At 44.6% G+C, this 27,693-nt stretch overlaps 1 pseudogene across 1 annotated transcript; it reads right to left on the bottom strand.

Annotated features, from left to right (window-relative positions):
- Positions 1-21,688: 21,688 nt before the first annotated feature.
- On the bottom strand, positions 21,689-22,519 carry LOC128582150 (60S ribosomal protein L6-like; annotated as a pseudogene). The gene has a single exon (XR_008378995.1). The product of XR_008378995.1 is annotated as a 60S ribosomal protein L6-like (transcript).
- Positions 22,520-27,693: the final 5,174 nt, after the last annotated feature.

Here is a 27,693-nt window from a genome sequence, read left to right on the forward strand (position 1 = left end):
TTTCAGCAGAAGCTCTGCACAAACTGACGTGGCATGGCCCTTTCTCCTCTCCATCTCCCCCTTTCTTCTACTGGCCTTTTTTCTGTGTTTCCAACACCCAAGTTGATTGCCACCTTAAAGCCTTTGCACTCCCTGTCTCTCTCCCAGGTTTGCCTCTTCCCAAATTATCTGGATGGCTTGAAACCTTTCCCCTTGCCTGGGCTCTATTTAAATGTAACCTCTTCAGACCAGGTGTGATGGCTCATACTGTAATACTAGTAACATAGGAATCTAAGACAAGAGAGCCACCTGAGACGAGGAATTTGAGCCCAGTCTGGGCAACATAGCAAGACCCCATCTCTCCAAAAAGTAAAATGAAGGGCGGCGCCTGTGGCTCAGTCGGTAGGGCGCCGGCCCCATATACCGAGGGTGGCGGGTTCAAACCCGGCCTCGGCCGAACTGCAACCAAAAAATAGCCGGGCGTTGTGGCGGGCGCCTGTAGTCCCAGCTACTCGGGAGGCTGAGGCAAGAGAATCGCTTAAGCCCAGGAGTTGGAGGTTGCTGTGAGCTGTGTGAGGCCACGGCACTCTACCGAGGGCCATAAAGTGAGACTCTGTCTCTACAAAAAAAAAAAAAAAAAACAAAAAGTAAAATGAAAAATTAGCAGGGCACAATGGTGCCCTGGCACAATTAGTCCCAGCTATTTGGGAGGATGAGGAGGGAAGATTGCTTGAGCCCAAGAGTTCAAGGCTGTAATCTCATCACTGCACTCCAGCTTGGGTAACAGAGCAAGACTCTGTCTCTTAAAAATAAATAAATGGGGCGGCGCCTGTGGTTCAATGAGGAGGGCACCGGCCCCCTATACTGAGGGTGGTGGGTTTGAACCCAGCCCCGGCCAAACTGCAACAAAAATAGCCTGGCGTTGTGGCGAGTGCCTGTAGTCTCATTGGGAGGCTGAGGCAAGAGAATCACTCAAGCCCAGGAGTTGGAGGTTGCTGTGAGCTGTGACACCATAGCACTCTACCGAGGGCGACAAAGTAAGACTCTGTCTCTAAAAATAAATAAATAAATAAATATCATCTCTTCAAAGATACTTTCATAAAATATGTAAAATAAACACCTTCCCATCACTCTCTCCCCCCTTGCCCTGTTTTATCCTCTTAATAGCACTTATACATACATTGTACATGATATTTATTGGTTTGATCATTAAATGGGTTTTTCCCCTGCCACAACATCAGTTCCTTACAGACAAGGGTCGCATCTGTCTTGTTCACTGTAATATTCCCAGTTTCTATAGGAATAGGGGCTGGCACTCAGTAAGTACTCAGGAAATGATTGTTGAATGAATTAATGAATGTATTTGGCACCCACGCTGCACTTGGCCCTAATGAATTACACTTGCCCCTCTATCTTTGTAGTGATAGAAGCTCTGGTGGGGATGCCCAGGCACTGGAGAACCAAGACAAGACAAAGTAAGGCTGCGTGAGTTTTCATCAAGGTGGGCTGGGGCAGGAATGGGAACCTGCCAAGCTAAGACAGATATGTAGATTCAGATATCCTCAAGGAGTGCAGGACAGACTACAAGGAATCTGGAATGACTTGGAGGAGATACTGGAGGGGAAAGAAAGAAATGGGGCTGGGGAGGCCACAGGCAGGCTGATTTCTTAAAGGTCCTTGAATGCTAAGCTAAAGGCCTTGTCCATTATCAAAGGCAGCAGGGAGCCATGGAAGGTATGTGAGCAGAAGAGGAACTGGCCAGCCCTGAGGTGGAGAGGGGCAGCTGGCTGATGGGTGGAAACTGAGTCAATTGCAGGAAATCTGGAGAGGAGGCTGGGGATGTGGGGCTACAAGATAGCAGAGCAGTAGCTGCCTGAGTTCAAATTCAGCCTCTACCTCTTTCTGGCTATGTGACCTTAGCCTAGTTATACAACTCTCTGTGCCATGGTTTCCTCATCTCTAACATCACATCTCTCAAAGAGTTGTGAGTTCCTGGGAAACAGTTAGTGTCTAATAAATGTTCACCAGCCTTATCAGGCAAGATGCTGCAGGGAGGGAGTGGAGATGCTAGAATCCACAGAGAAGCCAGAAAAGAAAAAAACAGGTCACCACAACACCCACTCAAAACCCTCCCAGGATCCCACTGCTTTGAATTTGCAGCCCTCAAGGCCTTGTACTGCGGTCCTGTCACCTCCCCCCATTCCAGAATCATTCTGATCTCATGGTTCCCAGAAACCCCAAGCACTTCCCTGCCTCCAGCCTTGGCCTAACTAGTACCTCTGTCCAGAACATTTTTCCCATGACTGCTTCCCCCCTCAACCTTGAAATCTCCACTGAGAGAGGCCTTCCCCAGTCATCCTAGCTAAGTGGGTTAGGACCCTTGGCCTGGGATTCTCTCTCTCAGCAACCTGTTTGTTTTCCTCAGTGAAAATGTCACAGGTACATAATTATATTTTAGATTCTTTGTCCATGCTTTGCTGTCTCCCCTGCTGGGCTTGGAGAGGCTGGAAAGAAGGAAGGCTGTCTATCTTAGTCATAGTTCTTATTTTGCTGAATAAATGACTGAAGAAGTAGAGTGAAAGAGAGTGAAAAGGAAGAAAGGGAGAAAGAAACAAAGGAAGGGAGGGAAGAAAGGAAGGGGGCGAGGAGAAGGAAGGGAAGTACGAAGGGAGGGAGGAAGGGAGGAAAGAAAGAAGGAAAGAGATCTGGCTCATTGCCTGTTCCTGTGCAGCCCTCAAGCTAACAATTTTCTTTTTTTATATTTTTAAAGAGTTGGAGGAAAAAACAACAACAAAAAAGACTGTGCCACAGAGACCCTATGTGGCCTGAAAACCTTAAATATTTATTATCTGGTAGTGCATTAGTCATCTATTCCTATGAAACAAATCACCCCTAAACTCAGAGGCTTCAAACAATACCTATTTATTATCATTTCATTTCTGTGGGGTGGGAATCCATACACAACAGATTAGCTGGAAAGTTTTGGCCAAGGATCTCTTATGAGGTTACAGTCAAGGTATCATCTGAAGGTGCCATCATCTGAAGGCTTGACTGGGCCTGGAAGACCTATTTCCAAAGTAGCTCACTCACAAGACTGGCAAGTTGGTGGGGGTTAGCTGGGGGGGACTCAGGTCTTTGTCATATGGACCTTGCCATAGGGCTGCTTGAGCATCGTTACAATATGGCAGATGGTTTTCCCCAGCTAGTATTCCAAGAGAAAGATCAAGGAGGAGCCACAATCTAGTCTCGGGAATCACACACCATCATTCCTGCAATATCCTATTGGTCACATGAGCCAGCACTATTCAGCATGGGGTGAAGACTACACAGAGCATGAATACCAAGAGGCAGGATTCACTAGGGGGAAAAATCCATTTGGCTGTGGTGTATAATGTGCTGTTGAATTTGATTTGCTATTATTTTGTTGAGTCTGTAATTTTGCTGGGATATCATTGTCTGGCTTTGGCATCAGAGTATGCTGGTGGCAAAGGATATGTTGAGAAGTATTCCCTCAGGCAGGGCACAGTGGCTCACACCTATAATCCTAGCACTCTGGGAGGCCAAGGTGGGTAGATTGCCTGAGCTCAGGAGTTTCAGAATAGCCTGAGCAAGAGCAAGACTCTGTAAAAATAGCTGGGCATTGTGGTGGGAACCTGTAGTTTCAGCTACTTAATAGGCTGAGGCAAGAGAATCACTTGAGCCAAAGAGTTTGAGGTTGCTGTGAACTATGACACCACGGCACTCTACTGAGGGTGACAGAGCAAGATTCTGTTTCAAAAAAAAAAAAAGTGTTCCCTTCTCTTGTGTCTTTTAGGAGCATCTAAGAACTTGTGCTAATTTTTTTTTTTAATCATTGTTAGATTTTATCACTGAAGTCATCTGGTCATGCCCTTTTCTCTGTTGGGAGGTATTTCTTTTTATTTTATGTATTTATTTATTTATTTATTTTGAGACAGAGTCTCATTATGTCACCCTTGGTAGAGTGCTGTGGCATCACAGCTCACAGCAACCTCAAACTCTTGGGCTTAAGCAAGTCTCTTGCCTCAGCCTCCCAAGTAGCTTGGACTACAGGCACCCGCCACAACGCCTGGCTATTTTTTTGGTTGCAATCGTCATTATTGTTTGAACCCGACAGCCTCAATGCATGTGGCTGGTGCTGTAACCACTGTGCTACGGGTGCCCAGCCTCTTTTTATTTTTTATTTTTATTTTTATTTTTTGCAGTTTTTGGCCAGGGCTGGGTTTGAACCCACCACCTCTGGTATATGGGGCTGGTGCCCTACTCCTTTAAGCCACAGGTGCCACTCCCTGGGTATTTTTTTGTTGTTGTTGCAGTCGTCGTTGTTTTAGCTGGCCCAGGCGAGGTTCGAACCCACAAGCCAACACCCTACCCACTGAGCTATAGGCACTGCCACCACTTACTTGTTCTAAGTCTGTTGGGATTTCTATTTCTTCTTGAGTCAGTTTTGGTAATTTGTGTGTTTCTAGAAATTTGCCCATTTCATCCTGATTATCTAATTTTTTGGTGTACAACTGTTCATAACATTCTTTTAATTTCAGGAAGGTCACTAGTAATGTCTATACTATCATTTCTAATTTCAGTTATTTGTATCTTCTCTCTTAGCATACCTAAGATAGGGTCTAACTATGTTGCCCAGGCTAGTCTCCAACTCCTAGCCTCAGGCAATCCTCCTATCTCAATTTTTTTTTTTTTTTGAGATAGTCTTACCCTGTTGCCCAGGCTAAAATGCCATGGCATCAGCCTAGTTCATAGCAATCTCAAACTCTTGGCTTATGTGATCCTCTTGCTTCAGCCTCCTGAATAGCTGGCACTAAAGGTGTTCACCACAACACTCAGCTAATATTTTGTATTTTTTGGTAGAGATAGGGTCTTGGCTCCTGCTAAGGCTGGTCTTGAACACCTGAACTCAAGGGATCCTCTCACTTTGGAGTCCCAGAATGCTAGAATTTTTTTTTTTTTTGACACAGTTTCACTCTTTCACCCTGGCTAATGTGCCAGTGGTGTCTTTATGCTCTCTGTAACTTCAAACTCCTGGGCTCAAGCAATCCTCCTGCCTAGGCCTCCTGAGTAGCTGAGACTACAGATACCCACTGAAATGCCCAACTAAGTTTTTCTATTTTTAGTAGAGACTGGTGTCTCACTCTTGCTCAGGTTGGTCTCAAACTCCTGAGCTCAAGGTCTCCTCCCATCTTGGCCTCCCAGGGTGCTAGGATTACAGGCATGAGCCACTGCATACATTCATCCTTTTTCCCATTCTTCCTTTCTTTTTTTTTTTCTTCTTCTTTTTTTTGAAACAAAGTTGCACTATGTCTCCCTTGGTTACAGCTCACAGCAGCCTCCAGCTCTTGGGCTTAAGCAATTCTCTTCCCTCAGACTCCCAAGGAGCTCAGACTACAGGCACCCACCACAATGCCCCGGCTATTTTTTGGTTGTAGTTGTTATTGCTGTTTGGCGGGCCCGGGCTGGATTCGAACCGACCAGCTCCAGTGTATGTGTCTGGCACCCTAGCCGCTTGAGCTACAGGAGCCGAGCCCCATTCTTCCTTTCTAATGTAGGCATATGCAGTTCTGAATTTCCCATTGAGCACTGCTTTCACTGCTACCCATCAGTAATATATTATGTTTTCATTTCTCTCAAAGTATTTTCTAATTTCCCTTGTGATTTCTTTTTTCTTTATTCTTTTCCTTTTTCTTTTTTTTTTTTTTGAGACAGTCTCACTCTGTTCCCCTAGGCTAGAGTGCCATGGTGTCAGCCAAGCTCACAGAAACCTCAAATTCTTGGGCTCAAGCCATCTCCTGCCTCAGCCTCCCAAGTAGCTGAAGCTACAGGCACCTGCCATCACACCTAGCTAAGTTTTCCTATTTTTAGTAGAGATGGGCTCTCACTCTTGCTCAGGCTGCTCTTAAATTCCTGAGTTCAGGCAATCCATCTGCCTCAGCCTCCCAGAGTGCTAGAATTACAGGTGTGAGCCACCATACTCGGCCTCCCTTGTGATTTCTTTTTTGGCACATTGGTTCTTTAAAAGTATGTTGTTCAGACTGGACAAAGTGGTTCATGACTGTAATTCCAGCACTTGGGAGCCCGAGGCAGATGGATTGCCTGAGCTCATGAGTTCGAAACCAGCCTGAGCAAGAGCGAGACCCCATCTCTAAAAAAATAGCCAGGCATTATGTCGGCTATTAATCCCACCTACTTGGGAGGCTGACACAAGAGAATCATTTGAACCCAAGAGTTTGAGGTTGCTGTGAGCTAAGACACCACGGCACTGTACCCAGGGTGATCAACTGAGACTCTGTCTCATTAAAAACAAACAAACAAACAACAACAAAAAAAAACCTGAGGCAAGAAGATCACTCGCGCCCAAGAGTTTGAGGTTGCTGTGAGCTACCCTGACACCATGGCACTCTACCCAGGGACACTGATTGAGATTCTGTCTCAAAAAAACCCAAAAGGCTTCTGCCATGTGAAGATACCATGAGAAGATGGCCATCTATGAACTAGAAAGCAGACCTTTACCAGACACTGAATCTACCAGAGCCTTAAGCCTGGACATTCCAGCCTCCAGAACAATAGTAAAGACTAGCAGGAATTCTGGGAAGATGGCCAAAGCAACCCTCTGCAGAGGCTCCTGACCAGAGGAAGAAAAACTGGACGGAATTGGACTCTATGAAGCCAAAGGTGGGGAGCCGAGCCAAGAAAGAAGTACAGCAAGCTGTAACTCCAAGGAAGAACATTCAAGAAAACAAATTTCGGGCGGTATCTGTGGCTCAGTGAGTAGGGCGCCGGCCCCATATGCCGAGGGTGGTGGGTTCAAACCCAGCCCTGGCCAAACTGCAACAAAAAAATAGCCAGGTGTTGTGGCGGGCGCCTGTAGTCCCAGCTGCTCTGGAGGCTGAGGCAAGAGAATCACGTAAGCCCAAGAGTTAGAGGTTGCTGTGAGCCATGTGACGCTATGGCACTCTACCTGAGGGCGGTACAGTGAGACTCTGTCTCTACAAAAAAAAAAAAAAAAAAAACAAATTTCAGGTACAAAGCCTATTGACTAGAGGACGGGAGACCCCTCCCCTAAGCAGGAGGCCTGCCGCAGGCTATCTGTGAATGAGCAGGGAACAAAAGACCTCTCATATCACTTCATTGGAGAGAGCTGCTAAACTCCAGGTCTCTTTCTCCAGGGAGATCCCACTAATGAACCTAGACACCAGCCCGCCAGGCATAAAATTGAACAGATGTTTTCCCCCACAAGTCCAAACTCCCAGTCCACCCTTCCCCATCGCATGGCAGTCTGAAGTTCTTCCCCCTGCCAAGCACAGAGTATTTGGTCTTGTCCTGAGAGATAGGGGCATAGTGTGGACCGCCAAACATCAGGACAGAATCTGTGACTAACGAGAAAGAAAGAGGGGATGGGAAGAAAGGGACACTCAGTGGGAGGAGGAGCAGTCCCCTGGTTATGACTATGCCTGGCCAGGGGTGGTGTTAACCCTCAGTTTGGGCTGTGTCTGGTGGGATGGAGTGCAGAACCTCTGGCTCTGATGGCGCCCACAGCGGGAGACGGGTTGCCCCATATGGACTGAGTTCAGCAGACAGGTCTGGTCTCCAGCCCCTGCTGGGCCTGTGGCCAGAGGCTTGCTAGGTGTGAACTGAGACCTGAGAGCAAGGGCATGGTCCTCTGTCTCCAGAGGGGCTGGTGAGCAGAGGCTTACCAGGTGAGGACTTAGACCTGTGGGTGGGGTGTGGTGCCCTGACTCAAACAGAGCCTGTGAATAGAGGCTTGCCAAGCAGTGAATGGAGACTGGCAGGCACAGGTGTGATCCCCTGACTCCAACTGGTCTGGCAAGCACAGGATAGTTGGGTGTGGACTGAGACCGGTGGGCAGGGCATGGCCCCTGGCTCCAACTGGGCCCGTGAGCAGAGAAGCGGACAAAAGTGTGGACTGAGTCTGGTGGGTGGGAGTGTGGATCCCTGGCTCCAATTGTGCTGTTGGAGACCCTTGAACCCCTCTCTGTTGAGCAGGGTTTGCACTGCCTGAGAATTTAATTGGAACCTGTGTCTGGCGCTGTACACTCGGGACATTCTGAGGTTGACCTTTGAAGTTCTGTAGTGGAAAACAAGGTTGCCACAGCTGTTTGTATCTCTTCACAGTTGAGATTTAAATCTAATACTGTGGCTTCTTAGGATAGGGTAGAGGTTGGCTCATATCAAAACAGAGCTAGCTTGTGCTGTCTCACCCAGTAGGTCCTCAGAGTCTCCAGCCAAAACTCTGAAAGGGGATGTTGTAAGGTTGTGGAGATAAGCCACAATTACAAAGCCTAACGCTTTGGTAAGGGGCTATCACTACTACCTGGGAACCCCAATTCAATCTCACCCTACCAATTTTATTTATTTTTTTTTTTTTTGCAGTTTCTGGCCAGGGCTGGGTTTGAACCCACCACCTCTGGCATATGGGGCCGGCGCCCTACTCCTTTGAGCCACAGGCACTGCCCGTCACCCTACCAATTTTAATAACCAAACAATGGAAAATAAACTTGGTGTGAACCCAACAGAAGAACTCTGGGCAATATGAATAACCAGAGTAGATCAACCCCCACAAGAAATGACAAAGGAGATACAACTGAAGATGCCATTCATAGACAAATGGCGGCAATGTCAGAAGTCAAATTCAGAATATGGATGGCAAATAAGATAAATAGAAAGGAAGAAAAGATAGAAATTGAATTCCAAAGAGTAGTTCTAAAGTTGTCTCAAGAAATTAATGAATTCAAAGCCCAAGTCACCAAAGATATGGACATAATGAGAAAAGAGATAGCAGAGCTAAAGGAAACCAAAAAGTTAGTTGAGGAGGGCGATGCCTGTGGCTCAGTGAGTAGGGTGCCGGCCCCATACACTGAGGGTGGTGGGTTCAAACCCAGCCCTGGCTGAATTCAACAAAAAAATAGCTGGGCATTGTGGCAGGCATCTGTAGTCCCAGCTACTCGGGAGACTGAGGCAGGAGAATCACCTAAGCCCAGGAACTGGAGGTTGCTGTGAGCTGTGTGACACCATGGCACTCTACCGAGGGCAATAAAGTGAGACTCTGTCTCTACCCAAAAAAAAAAAAAAAAAGTTAGTTAAGGAGCTCCAAAATACAATAGAATCCCTCAGTAATAGAGTTGACCAGGCAGAAGAAAGGATCTCTGAAACTGAAGACAAAGCTTTTGAATGTTCCCAAACACTCAAAGAGGCAGACAAATGAAGAGCAAAAACTGATCATTCCCTGAGAGAGTTGTGGGATTACTCCAAAAGATCAAACATTCATCTGATAGGAATTCCCGAAGGAGAAGAAGATGGTCCTAAAGGTACAGATGCTCTACTCCAAGAGATTTTGGAGGAGAATTTCCCAAGCATTGAAAGAAATACAGAGCTTCAGATAGCAGACAGTTTCAGAACCCCAGCAAGACTCAAACCAAATAAAGCATCTCCGAGACACACTATGATTAACTTTGCCAAAGTTAAGACAAAGGAGAAAATTCTGCAAGCAGCCAGACATAAGAAAAGCATCACCTATAAAGGGAGAAGTATCAGAATAACTGCCGATCTCTCAGCCGAAACATTTCAAGCCAGAAGAAGATGGTCATCGACCTTCAATCTCCTAAAACAAAACAACTTTCAGCCCAGGATCCTCTATCCAGCTAAACTGAGTTTCATCTGTGATGGAGAAATCAAATAGTGACATAGACATGTTGAAGAAATTTGCCATAGCTAAACCAGATCTCCAGGATATTCTCAGACCCATCCTCCACAATGACCAGAGCAATGCTCTACCTCCAAAGTAAACTCACCCAGAAATTTTTGAACAAAACCTAACTTCCACAGTGGTGAGGATTAAAAACATCCACTGGACATCCAAAAATCATGACACCCAAAACACAACCAGGCTTATCAATTCTTTCAATTAATGTGAATGGTTTAAATTGTCCTCTAAAGAGGCACAGGCTGGCTGACTGGATATATAAACTCAGACCGGATATATGCTGTATACAAGAATCTCACCTTACCTTAAAGGATAAAAGTAGACTCGGGGTAAAGGGATGGACTTATATATTACAGGCAAATGGAAACCAGAAAAAAACAGGTGTTGCAATTTTAGTAGCTGATACAATTGGCTTTAAACCAACAAAGATAAAGAAAAACAGGGAAGGTCACTACACACTTGTCAAGGGAAAGACCCAACATGAAGAGATTTCAATAATTAACATTTGATAAAGCAGACCCTAACAGATAAGAACGACTTGATATCTTCCTGCACTATAGTAGTTGGAGATTTTAACACCCCTTTGACAGTTTTGGATAGATCATCCAAGTAGAAACTAAACAAAGAAATATTAGATTTAAACCTGACCCTAGAACAAATGGACTTCACAGCCCTCTACAGAACATTTCACCCTAATAAAACTGAATAAGCATTCTTCTCATCAGCTCACCAAATCACCAAAATAGATCATATCCTAGGACACAAATCTAACCTCAGCAAATTTAAAAGTATAGAAATTATTCCTTGTATCTTCTCGGACCACCATGGAATAAAAGTTGAACTCAACAACAGCAACAGGAATCCTCATACTCAAACAAAGTCGTGGAAACTAAATAATCTTAGGCTGAATGACAGCTGGGTCAAAGATGAGATTAAGAAGGAAATCACCGCCTGTAGTCCCAGCTACTCAGGAGGCTGAGGCAAGAGAATCGCTTAAGCCCAGGAGTTGGAGGTTGCTGTGAGCTGTGTGAGGCCACGGCACTCTACTGAGGGCCATAAAGTGAGACTGTCTCTACAAAAAAAAAAAAAAAAAAAGGAAATCACCAAATTTTTGGAACAAAATGATAACAAAGACATAAATTATCAAAACCTGTGGGATACTGCAAAGGCAGTCCTAAAAGGGAAATTTATACCTTTGGAAGCCTTCATTAAGAAAACAGAAAGAGAGGAAGCCAACAACTTAATGGATCATCTCAAGCAACTGGAAAAGGAAGAAAATTCCAACCCCAAATCCAGCATAAGAAAAGAAATAACCAAACTTAGGGAAGAATTAAATGAAATTGAAAACAAAAGAATCATTCAGAAGATCAACAAAACAAAGAGTTGATTTTTTGAAAAGATTAACAAAATTGATAAACCTTTGGCCAACCTAACCAAAAAAAGAAAAGTAAAATCTCTAATATCATCTATCATAAATGATAAAAGAGAAATAACAACAGACACTTCAGAAATTAAAAAAATCCTCAATGATTGTGGTGGTGCCTGTGGCTCGATGAGTAGGGTGCCAGCCCAATATACCAAGGGTGGCAGGTTTGAACCCGGCCCTGGCCAAACTGCAACAACAACAAATAAAATAGCCAGGCATTTTATTAAATAGCTGTAGTTCCAGCTACTTAAGAGGTTGAAGCAAAAGAATTGCCTGAGCCCAAAAGCTGGAGGTTGCTGTGAGCTGTGACTCTACAGCACTCTACTGAGGATGACAAAGTGAGACTCTGTCTCAAAAAAAAAAAAAAAAGGGCGGCGCCTGTGGCTCAAGGAGTAGGGCGCCGGTCCCATATGCTGGAGGTGGCGGGTTCAAACCCAGCCCCGGCCAAAAACCACAAAAAAAAAAAAAAAAAAATCCGCAATGATTACTACAAAAATCTCTATTCCCAGAAATATGAAAATCTAAGGAAATAGACTAATACCTGGAAGCACGCCACCTTCTTAGACTCAACCAGAAAGAATTAGATATCTTGAATAGACCTATATTGATCACTGAAATAGCATCAACAATATGAAATCTCCCAAAAAAGAAAAGTCCAGGACCAGATGGCTTCACATCTGAATTCTATCAAACCTTTCAAGAGGAACTAGTACCTATATTATACAACCTTTTCCAAAGCATAGAAAAAGAAGGAATACTTCCCAACACATTCTATGAAGCAAATATCATCCTGATACCCAAACCAGGAAAGGATCCAACAAAGAAAGAAAATTATAGACCAATATCATTAATGAATATTGATGCAAAAATATTCAATAAGATCTTAGCAAATAGAATTCAACAACACATCAAAAAAATTTTACACCATGATCAAGTTGGTTTTATTGCAGGGTTACAGGGTTGGTTCAACATACACAAATCTATAAATATAATACATCACATCAATAAAATAAAAAACAAAGGCCATATGATTCTCTCAATTGACACAGAAAAAGCCTTTGATAATATCCAGCATCCTTTCATGATCAGAACACTTAAGAAAATAGGCATAGAAGGGACATTTCTTAAACTGATAGAGGCCATCTACAGCAAACCCACAGCCAATATCATATTGAATGGTGTAAATTTGAAAACATTTTCACTCAGATCAGGAACAAGGCAAGGATGCCCACTGTCTCCACTGCTATTAACATAGTAATGGAAGTCTTAGCCATCACAATCAGGCAAGAGAAGGTGATCAAGGTATCCAAATAGGGTCAGAAGAGATCAAACTCTCACTCTTCACTGATGATATAATCCTACACCTGGAAAATCCAATCCCAGGGACTCAATTTCAAAATTCTTAGAAGTGATCAAGGAATACAGCAGCATCTCACGATACAAAATTAATACTTACAAGTCAGTAGCTTTTATATATGCCAACAATACTCAAGCTGAAAAAAACAATCGAGGACTATTCCTTTTACTATAGTGCCAAAGAAGATGAAATATCTGGGAATTTACCTAATAAAGGACATGAAAGATCTCTATATAGAGAACTATGAAACTCTAAGAAAATAAATAGCTGAAGATGTTAACAAACGGAAAAACATACTATGCTCATGTCTGGGAAGAACCAACATTGTTAAAATGTCCATACTACCCAAAGCAATATACAGATTTAATGCAATCCCTATTAAAGCACCGTTGTCATACTTCAAAGATCTTGAAAAATAGTACTTCGTGAGGGCGGCACCTGTGGCTCAGTGAGTAGGGCACCAGCCCCATATGCCGAGGGTGGTGGGTTCAAACCCAGCCCCGGCCAAACTGCAACAAAAAAATAGCCGGGCGTTGTGGTGGGCGCCTGTGGTCCCAGCTGCTCGGGAGTCTGAGACAAGAGAATCACGTAAGCCCAAGAGTTAGAGGTTGCTGTGAGCCGTGTGACGCTACGGCACTCTACCCAAGGGCGGTACAGTGAGACTGTCTCTACAAAAAAAAAATAGTACTTCGTTTTATATGGAATCAGAAAAAAACCTCAAATATCATTTGAGCAAATACATTACTCAGAAATAAGAACAAATCAGAAGGGATCACTTTACCAGACTTCAGGCTATACTATAAATCTATAGTGATCAAAACAGCATGTTACTGGCACAAAAATACAGAGGTAGATGTATGGAACAGAATAGAGAACCAAGAGATGAACCCAGCTACTTATCATCATTTGATCTTTGACAAGCCTATCAAAAATATTCAGTGGGGGAAAGACTCCCTTTTTAATAAATGGTGCTGGGTGAACTGGCTGGCAACCTGTAGAAGACTGAAACTGGACCCCCACCTTTCACCTTTAACAAAAATTGATTCTCACTGGATAAAAGATTTAAATTTAAGACATGAAGTCATTCTCCTGCTCCTATTAAATGTACATATGTATATAAATTGTCCAACACTGGATTCTTCTCTATAATTAATACTCTGCTTTTATACAATCAGACATCTGTACAATTTCTCTCTGATCTGAATTCTCTTAAAGTCTGACCAACTTATGGAAGCTTCCATGCTAGTACCAATTCGCCTATACAAAAAAGACCTGTAATAGAAATAAAGGTATTGTAATACTCTTTATAATAATTTTCTCAATATGAACACTTTGGTGCACTCTAAGACTTTTACTTTCTGAATAGTATTTTGACAGTTCTTATGTTTTTATCACTACTACCCAGTATGTCTTAAATATAAATACTAGAAGAGGATTGGTGCCTGTGGCTCAGGCGGCTAGGGCACCAGTCACATACACCTGAGCTGGCGGGTTCGAATCCAGCCCGGGCCCACCAAACAATGACAACTGCAACCAAAAAATAGCCGGGCGTTGTGGCAAGTGCCTGTAGTCCCAGCTACTTGGGAGGTGGAGGCAGGAGACTCACTTGAGCCCAGGAATTGGAGGTTACTATGAGCTGTGATGCCACAGCACTCTACCCAGGCAACAGCTTGAGGCTCTGTCTCAAAAAAAAAAAAAAAAAATACTAGAAGAGAGGGTGGAGCCTGTGGCTGAAAGGAATAGGGCGCTGGCCCCATATACCAGAGATGGCAGGTTCAAGCCCAGCTCCAGCCAGAAACTGCAAAAAAAAAAAAAATACTAGAAGAGAGTGTGGGGAAAACACTTGAAGAAATTGGCCTGGGAGAATATTTTATGAGAACCCTCCAGGCAATTGAAGCAACACCAAAAATACATTACTGGGATCTGATCAAACTAAAAAGCTTTTGCACAGCCAAGAGCACAGTAAATAAAGCAAACAGACAACCTTCAGAATGGGAGAAGATTTTTGCAGGTTATACTTCCGACAAAGGTCTGATAACTAGAATCTACAGAGAACTCAAACTAATCAATAAGAAAAGAACAAATAACCCCATTTCTATGTGGGCAAGCAACTTGAACAGAAACTTCTCTGATGAAGACAGGCGCGTGGCCTACAAACACATGAAAAAATGCTCATCTTTAATCATCAGAAAAATACAAATCAAAACCACTTTGAGATATCATCTAACTTCAGTAAGATTAGCCCACATTACAAAACTACAGATGTTGGCATGGATGTGGAGAGAAGGAAATGCTTCTACACTGCTGCTGGGAACGCAAACTAATATGACCGTTTTGGAAAGAAGTTTGGAGAACATTCAAGGAACTAAAAATAGACCTACCGTTCGACCCTGCAATTCCTCTACTAGGTATATACCCAGATGATCAAAAATTATTTTACAACGAAGACATTTGCACCAGAATGTTTATTGAATCCCAATCCATAATAGCCAAGACATGGAAACAGTCCAAGTGCCCACTGACCCATAAATGGATTAACAAATTGTGGTGTATGTACACCATGGAATACTATGCAACCATAAAAAAGATGGAGCCTTCACATCTTTTATGTTACCTGGATGGAGCTGGAACATATTCTTAGTAAAGTATCTCAAGAATGGAAGAAAAAGTATCCAAAGTACTCAGCCCTAGTATGAAACTAATTTATGGCTTTCATATGAAAGCTATAACCCAGTTATAACCTAAGAATATGGGGAAGGGGGAGAGGAAGGGGATGGAGGAGGAGGATGGGCTGAGGGAGGGTGATTGGTGGGATTACACCTACGGTGCATCTTACAAGGGTCCATGTGAAACTTACTAAATGTAGAATATAAATGTCTTAACACAATAACTAAGAAAATGCCAGGAAGGCTATGTTAACCAGTGTTATGAAAATATGTCAAATGGTATATAAAACCAGTGTATGGGGCGGCGCCTTTGGCTCAGTGAATAGGGCACCAGCCCCATATGCCAAGGGTGATGGGTTCAAACCCGGCTCTGGCCAAACTGCAACAAAAAAATAGCTGGGCGTTGTGGCGGGCACCTGTAGTCCCAGCTACTTGGGAGGCTGAGGCAAGAGAATCGCCTAAACTCAGGAGTTGGAGGTTGCTGTGAGCTGTGTCACCACGGCACTCTACCAAGGGTGACAAAGTGAGACTCTTTCTCTACAAAAAAAAAAACAGTGTATGGGGCCCCATGATCGCGTTAATGTACACAGCTATGATTTAATAAAAAAAAAAACAAAAGATGGAGTCTTCACATCTTTTATGTTTACCTGGATGGACCTGGAACATATTCTTCTTAGTAAAGTATCTCAAGAATGGAAAAAAAAAGTATCCAATGGGTGGCACTTGTGGCTCAGTGAGTACGGCGCCATCCCCATATACTGAGGGTGGTGGGTTCAAACCTGGCCCCAACCAAACTGCAACAACAACAAAAAAATAGCCAGGCATTGTGGCAAGTGCCTGTAGTCCCAGCTACTGGGAGGCTGAGGCAAGAGAATCGCCTAAGCCCAAGAGCTGGAGGTTGCTGTGAGCTATGACGCCACAGCACTCTACAGAGGGCAACGGAGTGAAACTCTGTCTCTAAAAAAAAAAAAAAGTATCCAATGCACTCAATACTACTATGAAATCAATATATAATCACTTACACATTCATATGAATGGCAAAACAAAACTACAGTCCAGAAAGAAGAAGGGAAGAGGAGAGAGAGGAGAGGGGGCATATGGGAGAAGGGAGGGTGTTTGGGGGGACCTCACCTAATGTGCATGATGCAATGGTACATTTCAAAACTATTAAGAAATGAGGGCGGTGCCTGTGGCTCAAGGGGTAGGGCGCCGGTCCCATATGCCGGAGGTGGCGGGTTCAAACCCAGCCCCAGCCAAAAAAAAAAAAAAAAAAAGAAATGAGAAGAAATGAGTATAATTGTGATGGATGTGTTACTTAGTTCAACGTAAGCATTTCACATTGTATATTGAAGTAGTACCCTGAACCCCATAAATGCATCAATGTACAAAATTATGATTTAAAAAAACCCAAAGTAGGCTAGGCACCTGTAGCTCAAGCGGCTAGGGTGCCAGCCACATACACTGGAGCTGGTGAGTTCGAATCCAGCCCAGGCCTTCCAAACAACAACGACAGCTACAACCAAAAAAAATAGCTGAGTGTTGTGGCAGACACCTGTAGTCCCAGCTACTTGGGAGGCTGAGGCAAAAGAATCGCTTAAGCCCAAGAGTTAGAGGTTGCTATGAGCTGTGACGCCATGGCACTCTACCCGGGACAACAGCTTGAGACTCTGTCTCAAAGAAAAAAAAAAAAAAAAGCAATAGTATAGCTGGGTGTTGTGGTGGGCATCCATAGTTCCAGCTACTCAGGAGGCTGAGGGAAGAGAATCACTTAAGCCCAAGAGTTTGAGGTTGCTGTGAGCTATGACGCCATGCCACTCTACCAAGGGTAACAAAGTGAGACTCTGTCTCAAGAAAAAAAAAAAAAAAGTATGTTCTTCAGGCCAGGCTTAGTGGCTCATGCCTGTAGTCCTAACACTCTGGGAAGCTGAACCAGGAGGATCACTTGAGGCAAGCGCTGGAGACTAGCCTGAGCCAGAGCCAGACCTCATCTCTAAAACTAGCCAGGCATTGTGGCGGGCACCTGTAGTCCTAGCTACATGGGAGGCTGAGGGCAAGAAAATCACTTAAGGCTCAGCGCCTATGGCTCAAGCAGCTAAGGCGCCAGCCATATACACCTGAGCTGGCAGGTTCGAATCCAGCCCAGGCCCGCCAAACAACAATGACTGCTGCAACCAAAAAATAGCCAGGCATTGTGGTGGGTGCCTGTAGTCCCACCTACATGGAGGCTGAGGCAGGAGACTCGCTTGAGTCCAGGAGTTGGAAGTTGCTGTGATGCAACAGCACTCTATGCAGGGTGACAGCTTGAGGCTCTGTTTCAAAAAAAGAAAAAAGAAAATCACTTAAGCCCAAGAGTTTGAGGTTACTGTGAGCTATGACACCATAGCACTCTACTGAGGGCTATAGAATGAGACTCTGTCTCAAAAAACAAAAAAAAATTAGCTTGGAGTCATAGCAGGCACCTGTAAGTCCCAGTTTCTTGGGAGAATCACTTGAAGTTTGAGGGTGCTATGAGCTATGATGGTACTCTACTCAGGGCAATGGAGTAAGACTGTCCCAAAAAACCAAAATAATAATAATAATAATATATTCTATTTAACCCAATAGATCCACAATATTGCTTCAACATGTAGTCAATAAAAATCTCATTAATATGTAATTTTACGTAAGTCTTTGAAATCCAGTGTGAATTTTTCTTTTTCTTTTTCTTTTTTTTTTTTTTTTTTTTGCAGTATTTGGCCGGGGGCAGGTTTGAACCCACCACTTCCAGTATATGGGGCTGGCACCCTACTCCTTTGAGCCATAGGTGCCACCCTCTATGTATTTATTTATTTTTATTTACTTTTTTGCTTTAACATTAATCATTTATAGAAATGGATGCGGTTTTTTTGGTTTGGTTTGGTTTTATAGACACACAATCTTGCTCCGTTTCCCAGGCTAGATTCAAATTCCTGGGCTCAAGTGATCCTCCTCCCTCAGCCTCCTGAGGAGCTGGGACTACAGGTATGTATCACCATACCCAGCCCAGTGTGCATTTTATGCTGACAAAACGGCTAGTCTCTATTAGTATCAGCCATGTTTCAGGTGCTCCCTAGCCCCATGAGCCCCCTGGCTACCCTATTACACTGCACAGGTCTGAGTGATTTATCTATATTAATTCACAGAACCTTCACAAGAATAGATAGCCTGGCACCCTGTGAACTCTGCATACCCTGAACAGGTTACCCAACTTTTGCACAAATGCAAATCAGTTTCCTGGAAAAGTGCAGGAAACTGATTTCACAAAACTCAAACAATAGATTTTCTGTGCTACAAAGGACATTCCATTTACTGAGAATTACAGAGATTATAAAATCCAAAATTACTTCTCACGGGCCAGGTGCAGTGGTTCAGGCCTGTAATCCCAACACGTGGGAGGCCAAGGTGGGTGGATTGCCTGAGCTCACAGGTTCAAGACCAGCCTGAGCCAAAGTGAGACCTCATCTCTAAAAATAGCCGGGCGTTGTGGCAGGCACCTGTCATCCCGGCTACTCAGGAGGTAGAAGCAAGAGAACCGCTTAAGTCCAAGAGTTTGAGGTTGCTGTGAGCTGCAATGCTATGGCACTCTACCAAGGGTTACAAAGCAAGACTCTGTCTCAAAAAATAAAAATTAATAAAAACAAAATTAGTTCTCACCTCTTAGGCATCATTGTCAAAGATATATTTCCAGAGTTTCATATATGTTATTTTAAAAAATAACTGGGGCTGTGCACAGTGGCTAACGTCTGTAATCCTAACACTCTGGGAGGCCAAGGTAGATGGATTGCTTGAGCTCAAGACCAACTTGAGCAAGAGTGAAACCCTGTCTCTACTAAAAACAGAAAAATTATCCATGCATTGAGGCAGGTACCTATAGTCCCAGCTACTCTGGAGGCAGCAAGATTGCTTGAATCCAGGAGTTTGAGGTTGCTGTGAGTTATGATGCCACAGCACTCTATCCAGGGCAACAGAGTAAGACTTGTTTTTTTGTTTGTTTGTTTTTTTGTGGTTTTTGGCCGGGGCTGGGTTTGAACCCGGCACCTCCGGCATATGGGACCGGTGCCCTACTCCTTGAGCTACAGGCGCCGCCCCGTAAGACTTGTTCTCAAAAAAAAAAAAAAATCAGGTATGCTGAGACATACAGACATAGAAATGACTGTCACAAAGGAAGAAGTTCATACTCACAGATTCCTAGAAGCAGAAGGCACAGTGTGCCATGCAGGGCCACATGGGAAAGACCAGGATTTGTTAGGAGGCAGAGGGAACAGGAGGAATACTGGGCAGGAATCTTTTTTTTTTTTTTTTTTTTTAGCAGTTTTGGCCGAGGCCAGGCTTGAACCCACCACCCCCGGGATATAGGGCCAGCGCCCTACTCCTTGAGCCACAGGCACTGCCCCTGGGCAGGAATCTTTATTGTGGTTTCCATAGGAAGGAATGGACAAGGAAGGGTGAGCAGGCTTAAATGGCTAGTGTGAGTCTTGTCAGCATAGGAGCTCTCCTTCAGTTATCTGGTACCTGACCCAGAATGTGAGAGCCCTTCAGAGGAGGTGGTGGACACTCAGAGCTCTGACTAGGTTGGTTTGCTGTGAAAGTTGCACTCAGAGGAGAGCTGTTTATTATCTCTAGAAATTGGCTAATTGATTGGGAATGGAAAGGGTTTATGGGGAAGTAGGAGAAAAGTCTGGACTCCTAAATAAGGATGTTTAAAAGGGTCCAGAAGAAAACGGTTTCAGTTGTGACTCAGTTGACCAAGTATGTCTTGTTTTCCATAAAATGCAATTTCTTTTTCTTTTTCTTTTTCTTTTTTCTTTTTTTGGACACAGAGTCTCACTTGGTCACCCTTGGTAAAGTGCCATGGCATCTTAGCTCACAACAACCTCAAACTCTTGGGTTCAATCAATTCTCTTGCCTCAGCCTCCCAAGTAGTTGTGACTACAGGCATCCACCAAAATGCTCAGCTATCTTTTAGAGACAGGGTCTTGCTCTGGCTCAGGCTGGTCTCAAACCTGTGAGCTCACACAATCCACCCGCATCAGCCTCCCAGGTGCTGGAATTATAGGCATGAGCCACCATGCCTGGAAAAATGCATTTTCTAGCTTGCAACAAAAACTGGGGTAATGGCCACAGTTACAAAACAACACACACCACAAATACTACAAACATCACAAGACTAATAGTCACCACCGTATAATTACCAGTAAAATAGTGGTTAACAATCATTGCTAAAAAGGGAAAGATAGATGGACATATGTGGCAACTGAGATAATCTGTGACCAACAAGAAATAGACAAGAATAACTAAATACCTAGGGGGACCACGGAAAAACTCTATGGATAATTGTAGGAGGAACTAAGATAAGATACTTAGACCTGTGTAACACCTTTGTGTCCTCTCCTCTGACCCTCAAGGGAGACCCTTTTCCTCTCTCTGAAAAAGTCCATGCTTCAATAAAACTTTCTTTCTGCTGCACTAAGGAGTCTCTTTGATTTTACCTTCATTTTCTATGTTGTCTGTTACTTTTTGGCTGAAATTTCTTTTTTTTTTTGGCCGGGGCTGGGTTTGAACCCGCCACCTTTGGATATGGGACCGGCGCTCTACCCCTTTGAGCCAGAGGCGCCACCCTTGGCTGAAATTTCTAACTCTGTTAAGAGTCCGAACCGGGCCCTTAAGAAATGAAGACAGCAAGTCCCCCAACACTAACTCGGGGAGAGGTAGTCTCTCCAGGATCAGCCAGATCCCTGGTGTCAAAGCATCAGAAAACAGACAATGAAAGAAATGAGCATACAGCATCCTTAGTAGTTTCATAGTAGATTATGCCAGGATGCCCTCCCCAAAGCTTCCATCATGGGAGGCTCTCTCCAGTGGTTTAGAGATTTCTTACTTCCCTAAACCAGTGTTTTTCAACTCTCACAGGCCACTGGAATCTAGTTAAACTTCCACAGCACATTTAAATTGTGTTGATCAAAAAAAAAAGAAAAACCTTACTGTACTTTGAACTTTTTTTCTTTCTTTTTTTTTTGAGACAGAGTCTCACTTTGTTGCCCTAGGTAGAGTGCCATGGCCTCACAGCTCACAGCAACCTCCAACTCTTGAGTTTAAGAGATTCTCTTGCCTCAGCCTCCTGAGTAGCTGGGACTATAGGCACCCACCACAACACCTGGCTTTTTTCTTTTTTTTTTAATCTATTAGCCACTTAATTAGGTTCTCTTTAAGAAATTTAAAACAGGGCGGCGCCTGTGGCTCAGTGAGTAGGGCGCCGGCCCCATATGCCGAGGGTGGCAGGTTCAAACCCAGCCCCGGCCAAACTGCAACAAGAAAATAGCCGGGCGTTGTGGCGGGCGCCTGTAGTCCCAGCTGCTCGGGAGTCTGAGGCAAGAGAATCGCGTAAGCCCAAGAGTTGGAGGTTGCTGTGAGCCGTGTGACGCCACGGCACTCTACCCGAGGGCGGTACAGTGAGACTCTGTCTCTACAAAAAAAAAAAAAAAAAGAAAAGAAATTTAAAACACCATTTTATGAGGGTAGGCTCCATTTGTCAGGGCAAACATGCATCGCAGGTAGCCCTGGAGCTGAGGAATAGCCTTGATCTTCGGTAAAATCTGTGAGTCCACAGCTTTTTGATCAACCTTGCGCTATTCTGTTATCTCATATTTCTCTTTTTCTGTGGTGAAGATCTCACCTTCCTGGTGTCTGGGCTTCCGGAGCTGCTGCTTCTTGAAATAAGCATCAGTAAGATGCTTCAGGATTTTAACATTACTGATGTCAATTTTTGTGGTGGTGGTGATGACAAATTTCTGATATGTCCTTCCTAGAGGAACTCTATTGAGGGACAGAGGTCCAGTCACAAGTAGCAAGCCACTGCCCAGTTGCTTTAGGAAAACCGCTCTCTTGCCTCTGTGGTGCCCAGTGAGGATAATTAGAATGGTCTCGGGTGTGATGCTAGATCGCGGTTTTCTCACATGCTGACTGAATGGTTTTTTGCCCTGGCTCAATAGCTTTCCAGGCACATCTTCGGTGGCATAGTATCTAGGCATTTTGCGAAGTTTAACCACCCGAGTACCACCATTCTTGTCCCCACCAACTGGTTTTGTAACAGTGGCAAGTGCCTTCGCCTTCTTTTTCTTTTCAATCTTGGATTTAGCTGCTGAGTGTTTCCTCTTATACATAGCCTTTCTCGAATACATGGCAGATCGGGAATATCTGCCTATTCCTCTGACAAGAACAGGATTTCGGCTGCAGTGGGGCTTCCCCTTCTTGGCCTTAGGCCTCTTCTCTTTATTAACAGGTTTCTTCTCTTTAGAAACCGGCTTCTCAACTTTTTCACCTGCCATCCTGCAAGACGGGAAAGAGAATTTAAGTCTCCATTTCCGGTTTATCTCTTTTTTTTTTTTTTTTTTTGAGACAGAGCCTCAAGCTGTTGCCCTGGGTAGAGTGCCATCGCATCACAGCTCACAGCAACCTCCAACTCCTGGGCTCAAGACAGTCTCCTGCCTCTGCCTCCCAAGGGGACTACAGCTACACCACAACACCTGGCTTTTTTTTTTTTGGTTGCAGCCATCATTGTTTGGTGGGCCCGGGCTAGATTCGAACTGCCAGCTCAGGTGTATGTGGCTGGCACCTTAGCTGCTTGAGCCACAGGTGCCGAGCCAGCCCAGCTTTTTGTTGTTGCAGTTGTCATTGCTGTTTTAGCTGGCTGGGGCCGGGTTCGAACCCACCACCCTTGGTATATGGGGCCAGCACCCTCCCTACTGAGCCACAGGCGCCACCCTCTTTTTTTCTTTTTTGAGACAGAGTCTCATTATGTCACCCTTGGCAGAGTGCTGTGATGTCATAGCTCACAGCAACCTCAAACTCTTGGGCTTAAGCAATTCTCTTGCCTCAGCCTCCCAAGATAGAGCAGGCACCTTGTTACAAAACGCAGCTATTTTTCCTTTGCAGTTGTCATTGTTGCTTAACTGGCCCGGGCTGGGTTCGAACCCACCTGCCTGGTGTATGTGGTCAGTGCCGTAACCACTGTACTATAGGCGCCAAGCCTGAACTTTTGAAAATAATTTAATTAATGATATGTAATTTTTGTTTTTTGTTTTTTGAGGGTTTTTTTGCAGTTTTTGGCCGGGGCCAGGTTTGAACCCCACCCTCCGGTATTTGGGGCCAGCACCCTACTCTTTTGAGCCACAGGCGCCACCCTGATATTTATAATTTTTCACAGCATAGCTAAGATCCTTTCATGGCACACCAGTGGACCTTGGCACACAAGTTAAAAATCACTGTCCTACACCAACTGTGGGCATTCCCAATCAATCACCTTCACCAACTGTAGGCATTCCCAATCAATTTTTCATTTGATTAAACTACAGGTGGGGATTTATTGGAGCACACACATGCTCCAATGGTCTCCATTTCCTCCACCCGGCTTATGCCTCCAAGGATCCAGCTCAAAGTCAAGATGTGCTGCCTTGGGCTGGTCCAATCACAACATGAACTTTTCATGTACATGAAAAGTACACCTTGCTGTACTCAGCACCTTCCCCACTTGCTAGGACACACTGTCCTTTTGCTTCCTGCAATGGACCAAGCCCTTTCCCACCTCAAGACCTGTTGCTTCCTCTCTGCAGTGCCTTTCCACCTAGGGGAATGCACTGCTATTCAGCCTTCAGAGAGACTTTAAGCAGGTTTCTGAGCCTGTTTTCCCATTTGTTGTAATATTACCCACTTCAGGCTGGGTGCAGTGTCTCATACCTATGATCCCAGCACTCTGGAAGGCCAAGATGGGAAGATTGCTTCCGAGGAACTCAAGACAACTAGCCTAGGCGACATAGCAAGACCCCATGTCTAAAAAAAACTACCCGCTTCATAGGGCTGCCATAAGGACTAAGTGAGGTACATGATTTAAATCACTTGACATGGAGTTTCATAAAGTGTTATGATTTCAGCTCAAGGGGCGCCACCTCCAGGAAGCCCTCCCTGACCACCGTGCCTAGGTTCAGGATCCCATGTGTTAATCATTTTTTTTGAGACAGAGCCTCAAGCTATTGCCCTGGGTAGAGTGCTGTGGCATCACAGCTCACAGCAACCTCCAACTCCTGGGGTCAAGTGATTCTCCTGCCTCTGCCTCCCAAGTAACTGGGACTACAGACGCCCAGCACAAAGCCAGCTATTGTTTGGTTGCAGCCATCATTGTTGTTTGGCGGGCATGGGCTGGATTCGAACCTGCCAGCTCAGATGTATGTGGCTGACGCCTTGGCCGCTTGAGCCACAGGTGCCAAGCATAAGTTGTTTTTTTTTTTTGTGAGACAGAGCTGTCGCCAAGCACCATGTGTTAATCTTTTTTGTATATTCCTCAATTACTCTTTTTTTTAGGGTATGTGTCACAAATATAATTAAATAATTACTTACAATATCACCTGCTTCCTATGTCTTTTTCCCATTATGACAATGAGAGCCAGGCATGATTGCTTGTACCTGTAGTCCCAATGACTCAGGAGGCTGAGATGGGAGGATCATTTGAGGACAGGAAGTCAAGGTTGCAATGAGTTATGATTGTTACCCAGTCTGCACTCCAGACTGGGTAACAGAGTGAGACTCCATTTCTAGAGAGAAAGAGAGAGGAAAGAGAAAGAGAGGGGATGAGTACCAGAAGGACAGAAACAGATGCACTCATGCACCCAGCACCAGGCCTGCCATGTAGGAAGCACCTGATGGGTGTCTTAAAAATGAATGCATGAATGCCCCTGATGGATCCCCCATACAGTCAATGTCAGAGGCTGCTCTTCTCATCACTGTTCTTTTTTTTTTTTTCTTTTTTGAGACAGAGTCTCACTTTGTCACCCTTGATAGAGTGCCATGGCGTCACAGCTCACAGTAACCTCCAGCTCTTGGGCTTAGGCAATTCTCTTATCTCAGCCTCCTGAGTCATTGGGACTACAGGCACCCGCCACAATCCTCAGCTATTTTTTGTTGCAGTTTGGCCGGGTCTGGCTTCAAACTCGCCACCCTCGGTATATTGGGCCAGCGCCCTACTCACTGAGCCACAGGCGCCGCCTTCATCACTGTTCTTGACACATCCATTTTCTCCTTTTCTTTTCTTTTTTTTTTTTTTTTTTTCTTTCCTTTTAGAGACAGTGTCTTACTTTATTGTCCAGGCTGGAGTGGACTTCAAACTCTGGGCTCAAGCAATCCTCCCACCTCAGCCTCCCAAGTAGGTAGAATTACAGATGCACAACCCTGATAATTTTTTAAATTTTATGCGGAGATGGGGAGGGGAGTCTCACTATGCAGTCCAAACCGTTCTTGAACAAACTCCTGGACTCAAGCAATCCTCTCACCTCAGCCTCCCCCAAGTACTGGGAAAATAGGGCTGAGGCACCCTGTCTAGCCCTCCACATCTTTTTATAAAAATAAAGAATAAAACATAACAATGCTCACATCCTTGCACAAACCTACCTCATCTGCCCAGGCCAAGATGGTCACAAAACTCAAACAGTGGGTCGGCAGCGCCCCCATGTGGTTGCTTGGAATATTTGTTTTTCTGTTCATCTACAAATGTCAAAATGCAATGCCACAGTTCTATCTTCTATTTATCCTTCTGAATTGACTTTCACCCTCTCCTGCACCCCCCGCACTCATCCCATCCAACTTGTTCCCTGAACAGCGGCTGAAGCATCACTGTGATCCCTGCCCTCCTTGCCTTCTGAGCTCAAAGAGACAGTCCAGCAGGAGGACAGGTTGGATGGTAAAGAGGGCCGAGTCTTAATTTCTCATCCCGCACAGTGGGCTGGATCTAGTGAACCATTTGCAATGTACACAATGCCACAGAAGTGATGCTATGTGATTTACAAGGCTACATTATAAAAGAAACCACTTCCACCTGGCTTTCACTCCCTTGGCTCACTTGCTCTAAGGAGGCCAGCTGTCATGTTGGGAGGATACTCAATTAGCTAAACAACAGCACCCACCTCCCTCTGCATGGAAGTGAGCCACTTTGGAAGCAGATCAAACCTTCATATGACTGCAATCCTGGCCAACATCTTAACTGAAACCTTTAGAGGAAGATCCTGAGTCAGGACAGCCTAGCAAGGACACTCCTTGAAACCTGACCCACAAAAACTATATGAAATAATAAGAGTTTAGAGAATTTTTTGTTTGTTTGTTTGTTTTGTTTTGAGACAGAGTCTCACTTTGTCGCCCTCAGTAGAGAGCTATGGTGTCATAGCTCACAGCAACTTCAAACTCCTGGGCTTAAGCGATTCTCTTGTCTCAGCCTCCCGAGTAGCTGGGACTACAGGCACCAGCCACAACACCAATCTATTTTTAGAGATGGGATCTTGCTCTTGCTCAGGCTGGTCTCAAACCTGTGAGCTCAGGCAATCCACCTGCCTTGGCCTCCCAGAGTGCTAGGATAACAGGCATGAGCCACCACAAAGAGTTTAGGGTTTTAAGCAGCTATGTTTTGGAGTAAATTGTTAAAAATCAAGAGAGAAGGGTGGCGCCTGTGGCTCAAAGGAGTAGGGCGCCGGCCCCATATGCTAGAGGTGGCGGGTTCAAACCTGACCCCAGCCAAAAACTGCAAAACAAAAAACAAAAAGAAAAAAATCAAGAGAGAACAATTAATAAAACAAATGGTAAGAGCCAGGCACGGTGGCTCACGCCTGTAATCCTAGCACTTGAGAGGCCAAGGCAGGTGGATTGCCTGAGCTCACAGGTTCGAGACCAACCTGAGCAAGAGCGAGACCCCATCTCTAAAAGTGGCAGGTGCCTGTAGTCCCAGCTACCTGGAAGGCTGAGGAAAGAGGATCACTTAAGCCCAAGAGTTTGAGGTTGCTGTGAGCTATGACACCATAGCACTCTACCAAGGGCAACATTGGGACACTCTGTCCCAAAAAAATAAATAAATAACAAAATAAATAAAAATAGAAAAAATAGCTGGGCATGTGGTGGCTGCCTGTAGTCCCAGCCATTCAGGAGGTTGAGGCAAGAGAATACCTTGAACCCAGGAGTTTGAGGTTGCTGTAAGCTAGGATACCATGGCGCTCTACCCATGTTGACATAGTGAGACTCTGTCTCAAAAAAAAAAAGAAAAGAAAAGGAGGGAACAGAAAAAATATTTTGGAGTTGTTTACCCCAATACAATTTTTGCCCCTTTCCACCCCCTATCTAGAGGACATTTTCAGATGTCTGGAGACATTTTTAATTGTCATGATTTGGAGATAGGCATCACTGGCATCTAGTGGATGCAGACTAGGATGCTGCTCCACAGCTTACAATGCACAGGATAACTACTCCCCCAAAGAACTATCCAACCCAAAATGTCAGTAGTGCCAGGGTTAAGAAGCCCTGTCCCAAAGTCCTACAGCCAGGGGTCCTCAAACTTGGCCAGCTGGCCACATGAGGTGGTGTGATTGTATTTGATCCTGTTTTGTTTTTTTACTTCAAAATAAGATATGTGCAGTGTGCGGGCGGCGCCTGTGGCTCAAGGACTAGGGCGCCGGTCCCATATGCCAGAGGT

The sequence above is a fragment of the Nycticebus coucang genome, chromosome 3, assembly GCF_027406575.1.
Source record: "Nycticebus coucang isolate mNycCou1 chromosome 3, mNycCou1.pri, whole genome shotgun sequence".
Taxonomy (NCBI): Eukaryota; Metazoa; Chordata; class Mammalia; order Primates; family Lorisidae; genus Nycticebus; species Nycticebus coucang.